The sequence below is a fragment of the Gracilinanus agilis genome, chromosome 6, assembly GCF_016433145.1.
Source record: "Gracilinanus agilis isolate LMUSP501 chromosome 6, AgileGrace, whole genome shotgun sequence".
Classification (NCBI taxonomy): Eukaryota; Metazoa; Chordata; class Mammalia; order Didelphimorphia; family Didelphidae; genus Gracilinanus; species Gracilinanus agilis.
The window spans coordinates 282,763,349-282,776,474 of NC_058135.1; the positions used below are offsets into that span (position 1 = coordinate 282,763,349).

Sequence of the window (13,126 nt, forward strand, 5' to 3'; positions counted from 1 at the left end):
CTTCCTCTGAATGTGGGTAGCATCTTTACCATAAATCCCTCATAGCTGTCTTGTGTCATTGCAGTGCTGCTGGTACAGGAGCCCATTGCATTCAATTTTACCACAGTATATCAGTCTCTGTGTACAATGTTCTTCTGGCTCTGCTCCTTTCACTCTGCATTACTTCCTGGAGGTCTCTCCAATTTGCATGGAATTCCTCCAGTTTATTATTCCTTTTAGCACAATAGTATTCCATCACCTGCATATAACACAATTTGTTCAGCCATTACCCAATTGAAGGGCATGCCCTCATTTTCCAGTTTTTTGCCACTACAAAAAGCACAGCTGGTTCCGGGTTAAGATGGCGGCAGAGTAAGAATCAGCTCTTAACCTCTCCTGACCGAAACACACAAAACTCCTCAAGGGGACATAAAAACAAGTCCAGATGAACAGAGGAACCCCACAACAGGGCACAGCATGGAAGGTACGTGGAATCGAGGCATTTCCATGCTATAAAGGGGTGAAACAGCTCTCACTGAATCGCGGGCTGAGCAACCACCCCACCCCCACCCCCTCCACACACAACACCTGTAGCACTGAGGCCAGCTAAAAAGAAATAGAGCAAGTTTGGGGCACCCATCAAGTCATTGGCAGCTCTGGGGCCTGTTCCTGAGAGCAGCAAGATTTGGGACCCCAAAAAGCCAAAGAACACACCTGAAATCTGAGTGCGGGCTTAGGGCGCAGAGTACGGGAGCAGAGCTCAGGTGGGCTCAAAGCTCAGGCTCCGAGGAGGCATGGGTGGAGGCAGACGGGTGTACGCCTATGGAAGCAGCGCCCTGAGACTTGTAAAAAAACCTCCTGCAGAGGATCAAGCAAGGGGATCCACCAGGGGGCTTGACCGCAGACAGACCCTGAGCGCAAGGATAAACCTGAGAAGCTGCTGGGCTAAAGATGGCTACCCAGTCTCAGGAAGTTACGAAGAGAAAGATTAACAACAAGAAAAAGAAGTCTTTAACACTCGACAACTTTTACACAGAGAAAATCCAGACAACCGAGCAAACAGAGGAGGAGAACAAACAAGCATCTGGAACCTCCTCAAATAAGGAAAACTCCTCACAAGCTATGGAAGAGTTCAAAACTGAGATTTTGAGGAAAATGGAAGAGATCTGGAAAGAAAATAACAGTTTAAAAGGTAGAATCTTGCAACTGGAAAGTGAGGCTCAGAAACCAAATGAACTGATAAGCAAATTGAACACCAGAAATGACCAGATTGAAAAGGAATACCAGAAGCTTATAGCCGAAAACCAGAAGATTATGGCCGAAAACCAAAAGATCATAGCCGAAAACCTAAAGATTATAGCTGAAAACCAGTCCCTAAAGGCTAGAACTGAGCAGCTAGAAGCTAATGATCTCTCAAGACAACAAGAACAAATAAAACAAAGTCAAAAGACTGAAAAAATAGAAGGAAACATGAAATATCTCAATGAGAGAATGACAGACCAAGAAAACCAGTCTAGAAGAGACAATTTGAGAATAATTGGTCTTCCAGAAAAACCAGAAATTAATAGAAACCTGGACTCCATACTAACAGAAATAATTCAGCAAAATTGCCCTGAAGTCCTACAACAAGAGGGCAATATAGACATTGAAAGGATTCATAGAACACCTGCGACATTCGATCAAGAAAGTGCAACACCCAGAAATATAATTACCAAATTCAAGAGTTTCCAAGGAAAGGAAAGAATCTTACAAGAAGCCAGAAAGAAACAATTCAAATATCAAGGAACACCAATCAGGATCACACAGGATCTGGCAGCCTCCACACTAAAAGATCGCAAGGCTTGGAATACAATATTCAGAAAGGCAAGAGAGCTGGGCCTGCAACCAGGGATCAACTACCCATCAAAATTGACTATATATTTCCAGGGGAAAGTATGGGCATTCAACAAAATTGAAGAATTCCAGGTATTTGCACAGAAAAGACCAGGACTAAATGGAAAGTTTGATATCCAACCACAGAAATCGAGAGAAACATGAAAAGGTAAATAAGATACAGAGGGAAAAGAAAGAAAACTTATAATTTTTAAATTTGCCTTTTTAAGGGCCTCAGTGAGATCTAATTATCTGTATTCCTATGTAGAGAAACGTTATGTATAATTCTCTGTAGTGAACTCTATTCACTATTATAATATTCACTATTATAGTAATCAGAAGAATAATTCACAGAGTGAGGGTGGAACACTAAATAATCTAAGATGACATGGCGGATGGGAAAGAGAGGGTGAATAGCAGGGGACACCAAGAGAAACTTGAGTGAATAAGAAAATAGAATATTCTATTACACACAAAGAGGGCATGGGAGGGAGAGGGGACAAATACTATTATAAGAAGGAGAGGAAGAGAGCATTAAGAGGTAATAATAAAATCTTACTCTTAGTGTAATCAACCCGGAGAGGGAAGAGTAGCTATACTATCCATTGGGACATAAAACTCTTATCTAACCCTTCTGAGAAAGTTAGAAGGGATAAACCAAGGGGAACAGGGGAGTGGGGAGGTCAAAAAAAGGGAGGGGTGAATGACTTGAATATAAAGAGCAAAACTATAAATAAGTTAAGTGAACACAGAATAGTATACTTGTCAGATCTCTGGGAAAGGAAAGACTTTAAAACCAAGCAAGAGTTAGAGAAAATTACAAAATGTAAATTAAATGGTTTTGATTATATTAAACTAAAAAGTTTTTGTACAAACAAAAACAATGTAGTCAAAATCAGAAGGGAAACAACAAATTGGGAAAAATCTTTATAACGAAAAACTCGGACAGGGGTCTAATTACTCAAATATACAAGGAGTTAAAGCAATTGTATAAAAAATCAAGCCATTCCCAATTGATAAATGGGCAAGAGACATGAATAGGCAATTTTCAGGTAAAGAAATCAAAAGTATCAATAAGTACATGAGAAAGTGTTCCAAATCTCTAATAATTAGAGAAATGCAAATCAAAACAACTCTGAAGTATCACCTCACACCTAGCAGATTGGCTAAAATGAAAGAAGGGGAGAGTAATGAATGTTGGAGGGGATGTTGCAAAATTGGGACATTAATGCATTGCTGGTGGAGTTGTGAACTGATCCAGCCATTCTGGCTGGCAATTTGGAATCATGCTCAAAGGGCTATAAAATAATGCCTGCCCTTTGATCCAGCCATCCCATTGTTGGGTTTGTACCCCAAAGAGATCATAGATAAAAAGACTTGTATGAAAATATTTATAGCTGAGCTTTTTGTGGTGGCAACAAACTGGAAAAGGAGGGTATGTCCTTCAATTGGGTAATGGCTTAACAAACTGTGGTATATGCGGGTGATGGAATACTATTGTCCTAAAAGGAATAACAAACTGGAGAAGTTCCAGGCGAACTGGAGAGACCTCCAGGAACTGATGCAGAGCGAAAGAAGCAGAACCAGAAGAACATTGTACACAGAGACTGATATACTGTGGTAAAATCGAATGTAATGGGCTTCTGTACCAGCAACAATGCAATGACCCAGGACAGCTCTGAGGGATTTATGGTAAAGATGCTACCCACATTCAGAGGAAGGACTGCAGGAGAGGAAACATATAAGAAAAGCAACTGCTTGAACGTATGGGTCGGGGTGGACATGATTGGGGATGTGGACTCGAAATTACCACACCAATGCAACCACCAACAATTTTGAAATTGGTCTTGATCAAGGACACATGACAAAACCAGTGGAAATGTGCATCGGCCATAGGTGAGGGGAGTGCAGGGGGTGAAGGGGAAAGTAGGAGCATGAATCATGTAACCATGTTAAAAATGATTATTAATAAATGTTAAAAAAAAGCGCAGCTATAAATATTTTCATACATTTATTATATCTGCTTACATTTATCATATCTGCTCTTTTGCATTTGTTTGACATGATTCTATGCCCTATTACATGGTCAATCTTCGTAAATGTACCATGTGCAGATGAAAAGAAGGTGTATTCCTTTTTGTCCCTATTTATTTTTCTCCACATAGCAATTAAATCTAATTTTTCTAGGACTTCATTCATCTCTCTTACCTCTTTCTTATTTATTTTTCGGTTTGATTTATCTAGATCTGAAAGAGGAATATTTAGATCTCCCACTAGTATGGTTTTACTATCTATTTCCTTCTTGAGCTCTGCCAGTTTCTCCTTTATAAATTTGGATGCTATACCACTTGGTGCATATATATTGAGCAGTGTTATTTCCTCATTTTTTATACTGCCTTTAATCAGGATGTAATGACCTTCCCTGTCTTTTTTAATCATATCTATTTTTACTTTGGCTTTGTCAGAGATCATGATAGCCACTCCTGCCTCCTTTTTCTCATTTGATGCCCAAAAGATTTTGCTCATACCCTTAACCTTGAACTTGTGTGTGTCTACCCGCCTCATATGTGTTTCTTGTGGACAACCTGTGGTAGGACTTTGGTTTCTGATCCACTCTGCTATTTGCTTCCGTTTTATGAGAGAGTTCATCCCATTCACATTCAGAGTTACAATTGTTAGCTGTGTATTCACTGACATTTTTGTATCCTTTCTTCTTACATTATTTTCTTTTAAACCACTGGTTTGCTTTGAGCTGGTATCCCTTATCCCCTCCCTTGATTGACTTCCCTTTCTGCCCCCTCCCTTGTTATTCCCTTATTTTTGTTTTTTAAAGACCAAATGAATACCCTCCCCCTTATTCTCCCCTCCCTTTTTTGGCCTCCCCACTCCCCTGCTCCCTTTGGTTTATCCCTTCTGACTTTCTCAGTAGGGTTAGATAGAGTTTTTTTATCCCTCTCCGGGTTGATTACACTGAGAGTAACGTTTGATTATGCTCTCTTCCTCTCCTTCTTATGGTAGTATTTATCCCCTCCCCTTCCCATGCCCTCTTTGTGTGTAATAGAATATATTATTTTTCTTAGTTACTCAGATTTTTCTTGGTATCCCCTACTATTCACCCCCTCTTTCCAACCCCCCTTGTCATCTTAGACCAATTAGTATCCTGTCCTCTCCCTATGAATTATTCTTCTGGTTGCTATAATAGTGAATATTATAATAGTATATAGAGTTCACTACAGAGAATTATACATAGCATTTCTCCACCTAGTAATACAGATAATTAGATCTTATTTACGCCCTTAAAGAGTCAAGGTTAAAAGATTATGAGTTTTCTTTCTTTTCCCTCTGTTTCTTATTTACCTTTTCATCTTTCTCTTGATTTTTGTGGTTGAGTGTCAGACTTTCCATTTAGTCCTTGTCTCTTTCGTGCAAAAACTTGGAATTCTTCAATTTTGTTGAATGCCCATACTTTCCCCTGGAAGTATATGGTTAGTTTCGATGGGTAGTTGATTCGTGGTTGAAGGCCCAGCTCTCTTGCCTTTCTGAATATTGTATTCCAAACCTTGTGGTCTTTTAGCATTGAGGCTGCCAGATCCTGTGTGATCCTTATTGGTGCTCCTTGATATTTGAATTGTCTTTTTCTGGCTTCTTATAAGATTTTTTCTTTTATTTGAAAGCTCTTCAATTTCGCTATTATATTCCTGGGTGTTGACTTTTCTGGGTCCAGTGTAGAGGGTGATCTATGGATCCTTTCAATGTCTATATTGCCCTCTTATTGTAGAACTTCAGGGCAATTTTGCTGAATAATTTCTTTGAGTATGGAGTCCAAGTTTCTATTAATTTCTGCCTTTTCTGGGAGACCAATGATTCTCAAGTTGTCTCTTCTAGAACTGTTTTCTTGGTCTGTCACTTTCTCATTGAGATATTTCATGTTTCCTTCTATTTTATCAGTCTTTTGACTTTGTTTTATTCTTGTTGTTTCGAGAGATCATTGGTTTCTAAATGTTTGATTCTAGCCTTTAAGGACTGGTTTTCGGCTATAATCTTTTGGTTTTCGGCTTTAATATTTTGGTTTTCCTTTTCAATCTGGTCATTTCTGGTCGTCAATTGACTTGCCTCACTTTCCAATTGCGAAATTCTGCCTTTTAAACTGTTGTTTTCTTGCCATATTTCTTCCATCTTCCTCAGCATTTCATTTTTGAACTCTTCAATAGCTTGTGACCAGCTTTCATTTTTGGGGGGAGGTTTGGATTTTTGTTTTCCCTCTGTTGTCTGGATTTTCTCTGTGTAGAAGTTTTCGAGTGTTCCAGAGTTTCTCTTAATAGTCTTTTTCTTCTGGGCTTCCTTATTGCTTGCCATTGTTAGCCCTGCCCCTTTTCAGCTTTGTCTTCAAACTCAGGATCTGCTTTTGCTTTCTAAGCTTCTGATGGCTCCGGTCTCCTTGTCCTCAGGGTCCGGTCTCCTGGTTGTCCTCAGTCTGACCCTCTGTCCGAGGATCCTTCAGCGGTCTCGGGGGCTGCTTCCACAGCCGAGCACCCGTCTGCCCTGGGTCCTCACTAGATGTCCTAGCCTGTGCTGGAAATCTTTATTCCTCCTGGGGCACTGTCTTTGCTGAGTAGAAGCTGGGGGAAGTCCCTGGTTTAGGGATCTTTATTCCACCCGGATTCCACCTGGGGCAGAGCTTTCACTGAGTACAAGCTGGGGAAAGCCCCTGCTTTAGGGTTCTTTATTCCTCCGGGCACAGAGCCTTCCCCCACTTAGAAGTTTGGGGGAAGCGCCTGCGTTAGAGATCTTTCTTTGCTCCCGGGTCAGAGCCTTCACCCTCGTAGAAGCTGGGGAAAGTCCGTGTGTCCCCCCAGCCACTTGGGGTCCCACGTCTGGCCACTCACAGGTACAAGCCCTGGGGCTGCTAGTGATTTACTGGTTGCCCCAGTCCTGTTTTCACTCTTGTGCATTGTCCTTGGCGTTGTGCGTGGTGTGGGGGGTGGGGGGATGGAGAGGCTTCTTCCTCTCGCGTTTTAGTGAGAGGTGTTTCACCCCTTTATAGTGTGGAAATACCCCGATTCTGCGTACCTTCAATGCTGCGCCCTGTTGTGGGGTTCCTTCGTTTTTATGTCCCCTTGAGGAGTCTTGTATGCATCGGTTAGGAGAGATCAAGCAGCTGCTCCTTACTCTGCCTCCATCTTAACTGGAACAAGAGAAGATTCTTCAAGGAAAACATCATGGCCTAGGTTGAGGAAAGGACTGGATTGTCTATTGGTGGATAGCAAATCAATCTTCCTTACTCCCTGGAGTCTGCTTTCAATCAATTGACTTCTTTTGAACTTCTGTAACATCTTTGACCAGCTTTGACCAGTTTGGAGCATCTCTGTGAGAAACCCTCTTCAGCCCCTCCTAGTTTAGTTAGAGACCAGCTTAGTTAGATATCTAGTTAATTAAACTATTAGGCTATTCATTAGAATAGAAATAAACCTCTCCCTACTTCCCTCAGTCATTACCATTAAACACAATTTTGTTAGCACTTCCTCTCTGCTCTTAGTTATAAGAACTCACTACATTGGTTTTTCCCTGATTGGCAGTTTGTCAGTTATAAGTCAACTGACATTCCTGAAACTCACATCAGCATTTGGTTTACCTGTGTTCCCCTGTCTGTCCTTCCCTTGTGAGAAGTGAGTGTGTCCTCAGTTTATTATTAGTTCCCCATTCCCAGTATCACCTTTTTCAGCTGCCACCCTTAACTGTAAGCAACTCATCCACCCATTGTTAGGAACTGACTCTCATGTCAACAACTGATGTTGACTCAGCAGGGGGCTGTCTGGTTCCTACTTCCTGTCCCTGTGGGCTGGTTAATCCCTATACATCTCTATGTTAAGAGGACCTAAAGTTCCCCCATAAATTAAAAAATGAATAAAGAATTCCTTTTTACACTTACAGTTATAAACTAAACAATCTAATAAAAAAAAACTGGTGGGTCAAAGAACAAATTATAGAAAAATAAATCCTGTCATTATAGAAAAAGAAAGTGTGGAGACACATATCAAAATTTTATGAGATACAACCACAATACCTAAAAAAACATATATCTCTAAAGATCTACATCAATAAAAGAGAAAAAACACATCATTGATTTAGGTATGCAACTAAAAAAATATCAAAGAACAAATTAAAAATCCTCATTTAGGGAACAAAATTACAAATCTTAAAAATCAAAGGGGGAATTAAAAGAACTGAATTATTCATGTTGATTTATTTTGGATCCTGCAATTTTGATAAAATTATTAATATTCAAGTTATTTTCTGTTGATTCTCTAGAATTCACTAAATAGACCATCACATCTTCTCCAAAAAAGACATTTTGTTTTCTCATTGCTTACTTTAATTCCAATTTCTTTTTTCCTTACTTATTACTAAAGCTACTATTTCTTTTTTTTTGAATATGTAAAAAAATCACTTCATTTTCACCAAACTTTTGTTTTCCATCATAATTCTTACTTTTTAAAATTATTCATTTAAAACCCTTCAGAGAATGTCCCATAGGAAGGACTTCCAGGCTGCTAAGAGGATCAAAAATGGTTAATAACTAACCCCTGCATTAGACAACAGATCTTTGGATTTAGAATTGAGAGTCACCTTTTCTATGTCTTCTCCACCCCCATTAACCATTCCACAAATAAGGAAACTGAGATGCTGACGGTTGAAATGACCAAGGCCACATATGTAGAAAGTGGCAGAAATTGGGGCAATGATGGATTATATAGATGTAATGTGATCTGCCAGAGGTCAAAGCTAGAATTTCTAATGTAATATTAACTAATAGTGGTAATAAAGAGCCACCATGGTTTATCCTTAATTTTATGGGGAAGATTTCTAACTTACCTCCATTAAAGAAGATCCTTGTTTTTGTTGTTGTTATTTTTTTTAGAAAAAACTTTTTCCATGGTTCCATGATTCATGTTCTTACTCTCCCCTTCACCCCTCCAAACTAACACCTCACCCCACACACCCCTGTAGCTGGCATGCATTTCTACTGGTTTCTTCATGTGTCATCAATCAAGACCTATTTCCATATAATTAATAATTGCACTGGGGTGATTTAAAGTCTACATCAGAAATCATGTCCTCATCAACCCATGTGTTCAAGCAGTTGCTTTTTGCCAGAAGCCTGCCAACACCTCCAGATATCCTGGGAGGTGGAACAGTTTAGGTGAGAGATATAAAGAGAGTTGGAGACACAGTGAAGTTGTAGAAGTTGTTCTGAGTATTTCCTGTTATATTTTTATTTTTTATACTCTTCTCTCAAGTTCCCAGATGCTGGCATGAATTACATTTTTTTACTTTAAACAGAGTAGAACTCAAGGTTTCATAGGAGTTGGCATAGAGAGCGCATTTTTTATATAGATTACATTTGAGTCTAAACAGAATTCAAGGCTACCAAGACATTATGTTGTCCAATTATTATTTTGATAAAAGACCTTCAACATATTTCAAAAGGTGGGTAAAGTGTGAGAACCTTTTATGGAGTTAAGTTTAGCATGGAAAATAGTGAACCAAGAAATTATTTTGATTTGCCATGCTGTGTCCTTCAAATTTCTGAGACAGAGAGGGAGATTAAAGCAGTTTCTGCTATTTTACTGAGGGTATGAACTATTAACTCACTAAATGCTGGTTTATTATAGGATAATTAGGGGATTTCTATAAGGGGATTTCTGCATCTAGTCTATATGACTTGGGGTTTTCCTAAAGATATAGATTATAATAATTTCAATAATTAGAATGGTTGGTCAGAATGGAGTCACATGGAGGGATTCAGTTGGGTTTTCCATCCTTCCAATGGCCCAATATTAAGGTCACAGGGGTCTGTATAGGACTCTCTCAATCTGCATGGACTTGATAGATCCTTCACCCTTCTGTAGCTCTCAGCAGTTTTACTTCTGTGTTTCCACTCCTGTAGTTCTTCCTGTAGTTGTTATAAGCAAGTCAAATTAGAAAGATACATACCAGAACTGACATAGCTCATTGAGCAACACAAACTCATTAGAGAAAAATTTGTCTATACAAAAAAAGGTCAAAGGGGCAGTTGAATGTCAGTGGATTTAGAGCCAGACCTAGAGATGGCAGGTCCTAGGTTAAAATCTGTCCTTAGACACTTGCTGTATTGACTCAGGGCAGGTCATTTAACCCCCATTGCCTAACCCTTATCACTATTCTGCCTTGAAACTAATACAAAGTATTGATTGATTCCAAGATGGAAGGTAAGGGTTTAAAAAAAAAAGAAAAGAAAAAGCCAAGACACCATTTCTATTGTGCTTTATCCAGTAATTCTGATTTTTAAACCTCTGAATTTGTGTAGCTCTCAGAAGAAAAGCTGAAGTCATGTTCTCTCAGGTCTTTCTGTTCTGTACTCATGTGAGTGGATTTTGTCAGTTTTTGACCAAATTCATCATTTTCTTGACAAAGACACGGCAATGGTCTATCATTTCCTTCTACAGTAAGACCTTCCTACTGTGTCTTTATTCATGAGACAAGTATGACTTCAGAAAAGGTACATAAAAAAGGCTCTATAAAAAAAGATTTTTTAGAATTTGCCAAGATTAGATCACTATCAAAAACTCTTAGTGTTTTCCTATCTAACAAGATGGTAGATTTATTATTGAGTGCTCTACTTAAAGAGAAGTGACGCAGGGGAATTTCACAATGATATACCCCTAAATGAAATTGTTCACATTCCATTTTTGTCAGTGATTTGTACAAAAACAGAGATGGCCTATTCATTGAAATTATAAATCTCTGGGAGAGATAATAAACACATGTGATGACACAGACAGGACTGAAATAACTTCAACAATTTAAATATCTGGGCCAAGGAAATCATGATAAAAGAAAGTCAAGATAGATAAATGTAAAGGATAACATTTTAGGTTAAAAAAGGACATCTTAGCAAGTACATGATAGAAAAGTCATGGTTATAAATATATACATGAGATTAAAAAAAATCAGGGTACTGTAAGGACCACAAGCTCAGTGTGAGTGAGCAATGTGATGTATCAATGAAAAGTACTAACATGGTACTGAATTAAGGTAAGAGAAATATCTTTCAAGAATAAGGATGTTGGTTCTACTGTAAATTACTCTCTTCAGAAGACCTCTGCAGTACAATATTATTCTCATTCTATAAAGAACGTTGTCACCATAAGATGTTTCTGAAGAAGGGTACTCAGCTAGAAGAAGGATCTTAGGCATATGCCATATGAGAACATATTAAAAGAATTGAAGATTTTTAACATGGAAAAGAGAAGACTTCTCTAGGATGTTGAGGGGCTGGTGAAGGTAGAGTCAATCAATTAAACATTTATAAGGATTTAGCTAACAGGAACAACATCCATTCTCTGAACAAAGTGACTTCTACTCACTTAAAGGATGAGTATGATTTGTCATGGCAGAGGGGACAGTTGACAGAAGGAATGATATTGTCGATTCCCTCATGCTGATGAATGGAAAGACATAATGTTTCTCATATTCACCTGATTATGATTTCAGATCCAGTTGATAAATCTTAGACAGTATAGAGTCTTTAGGTATACTTCCAGCTTAATGCTGTATTAAAACCTGGACATTATGAGTTTTACTTGGTTCCTCATATGCTTCTCACTGCACTATTCTGTGTAAACACTAACAGTACTTACTTCCTGGGCCTGCAATATGCTGTGGAAAATATGACCAAAGACCTTTATCTGCTACCCAACATCAAGCTCAGATATCAGATTTTCAATAACTCCCATAAAAATGTCTCTAGTCATGAAGAATTCCTGGAGGTGGTAGTCAGGGACCAGGAAGATCTGACTTAATTGCAGATCAGACAGGCAGCCCAAGTCATTCTTTTTCCTCAGAGGAGCCACCACTATACATTCCATCATTCTTGGCTTTCTAAGGTCACCAGGTAATTCCTAAAAGTGCTTACTACACACCTATTCTAATCTTCCTTTTCAGTTAAGTGGTTCAGGGGATAGAAAATGCTGGGCCTGGAGTCTGAAAGGTCTCAGTTCCGATCTGACTGTGTATCCTTACTAGCTGGGTGACTCTGAGCAAATCATTTAACCTCTATCTGCATTAGTTTCCTCAAGTGTAAAGTATAAATAATAATGACACCTATCTCCCAAGTTTGTTATGAACATTAAAGGAGAAAACATTGTGAAATCCTTAACAAAATGTCTTATATGCAGTTGGTGTTTAATGCTTTTAAAATAAGGAGCTAAGCAATATGACAGCTCCATAGGCCAGTTACTTATCTAATTAATTCTGCTTTTTGAAATTTGAGGTAGGAAATTCATTGAAAAAAGAGCCTAACCCACAAATAAGGACCCTTGCTGGTCAAGCCAATCCTCACATTAACTAAAAAACACATATTAACTTTAATGATTTTAATTGCATTTTTATTTATTTTCTTAAATACTTCCCAATTTAATTTTCTTAGGCAACAGGCCAATTATATTATCTCATGCCACACAGAGACAGAATAGATGAATCAGTTTATTGGGACTCAGGAAAAATGAAGTTCAAAACCTTTCTTCTTCATTTAACTTCCTTTGTGACTCTGAGCAACTCACTCAACCTGTCTCAGCCTCAATTTCTTCAGCTGTTAATGGGAGTTATAAAAATAGGATCATTCTTATAGGGCTTCTGTAGAAATCTGAGATAACATATGTAAAATGCTAAGAAATGCCGATCATCATTGTCATTTACTTGAATACTGTGTATATTTGTAGTCATTGGAAGAAACTGCCCTTCCCCAATGGGACAGTGTGTATTTGGGTAAGATCCCTAGCACCTTCTTTAATTTTCCATTTTATCTCAGTTGTCACTTTGCATCTCAAAACTTTTCATTGTACCTCAAAAAAAAAATCGTATCATTCTGTGTAGGAAGCTCACAAGGCTAACGAAGCAATAATTCCACTAGGATCTATCCCAGTATAAGGAACTGGAAAAATACCAACAATACTGACACTAATCCAGCTCACTTACATTCAGAGAGGTGTATTTCTAACCAGTTGAACTTTTGAGTGAAAAATTATTTGACCCATGTTTCAGATTACTTTAGTAATCCATTATTTTAATAACTGTCATCTGTCTCAATTCTTTACCTGTAAAATGGGTTAATAGCAACATACTTCTCACATTTTTGTGAGAATAAAATGAGATAATATTTGTAAAACATTTTTACCAATCCTCAAGTGGAATATCAATACTAGATCTCATTATACTTCAAGGATAAAGAACTTTC

At 38.4% G+C, this 13,126-nt stretch overlaps 1 pseudogene; it reads left to right on the forward strand.

The window, feature by feature from the left end:
- The window catches only part of LOC123252744, a 22,701-nt pseudogene extending 16,293 nt beyond the window's left edge, over window positions 1-6,408 (forward strand).
- Window positions 6,409-13,126: the final 6,718 nt, after the last annotated feature.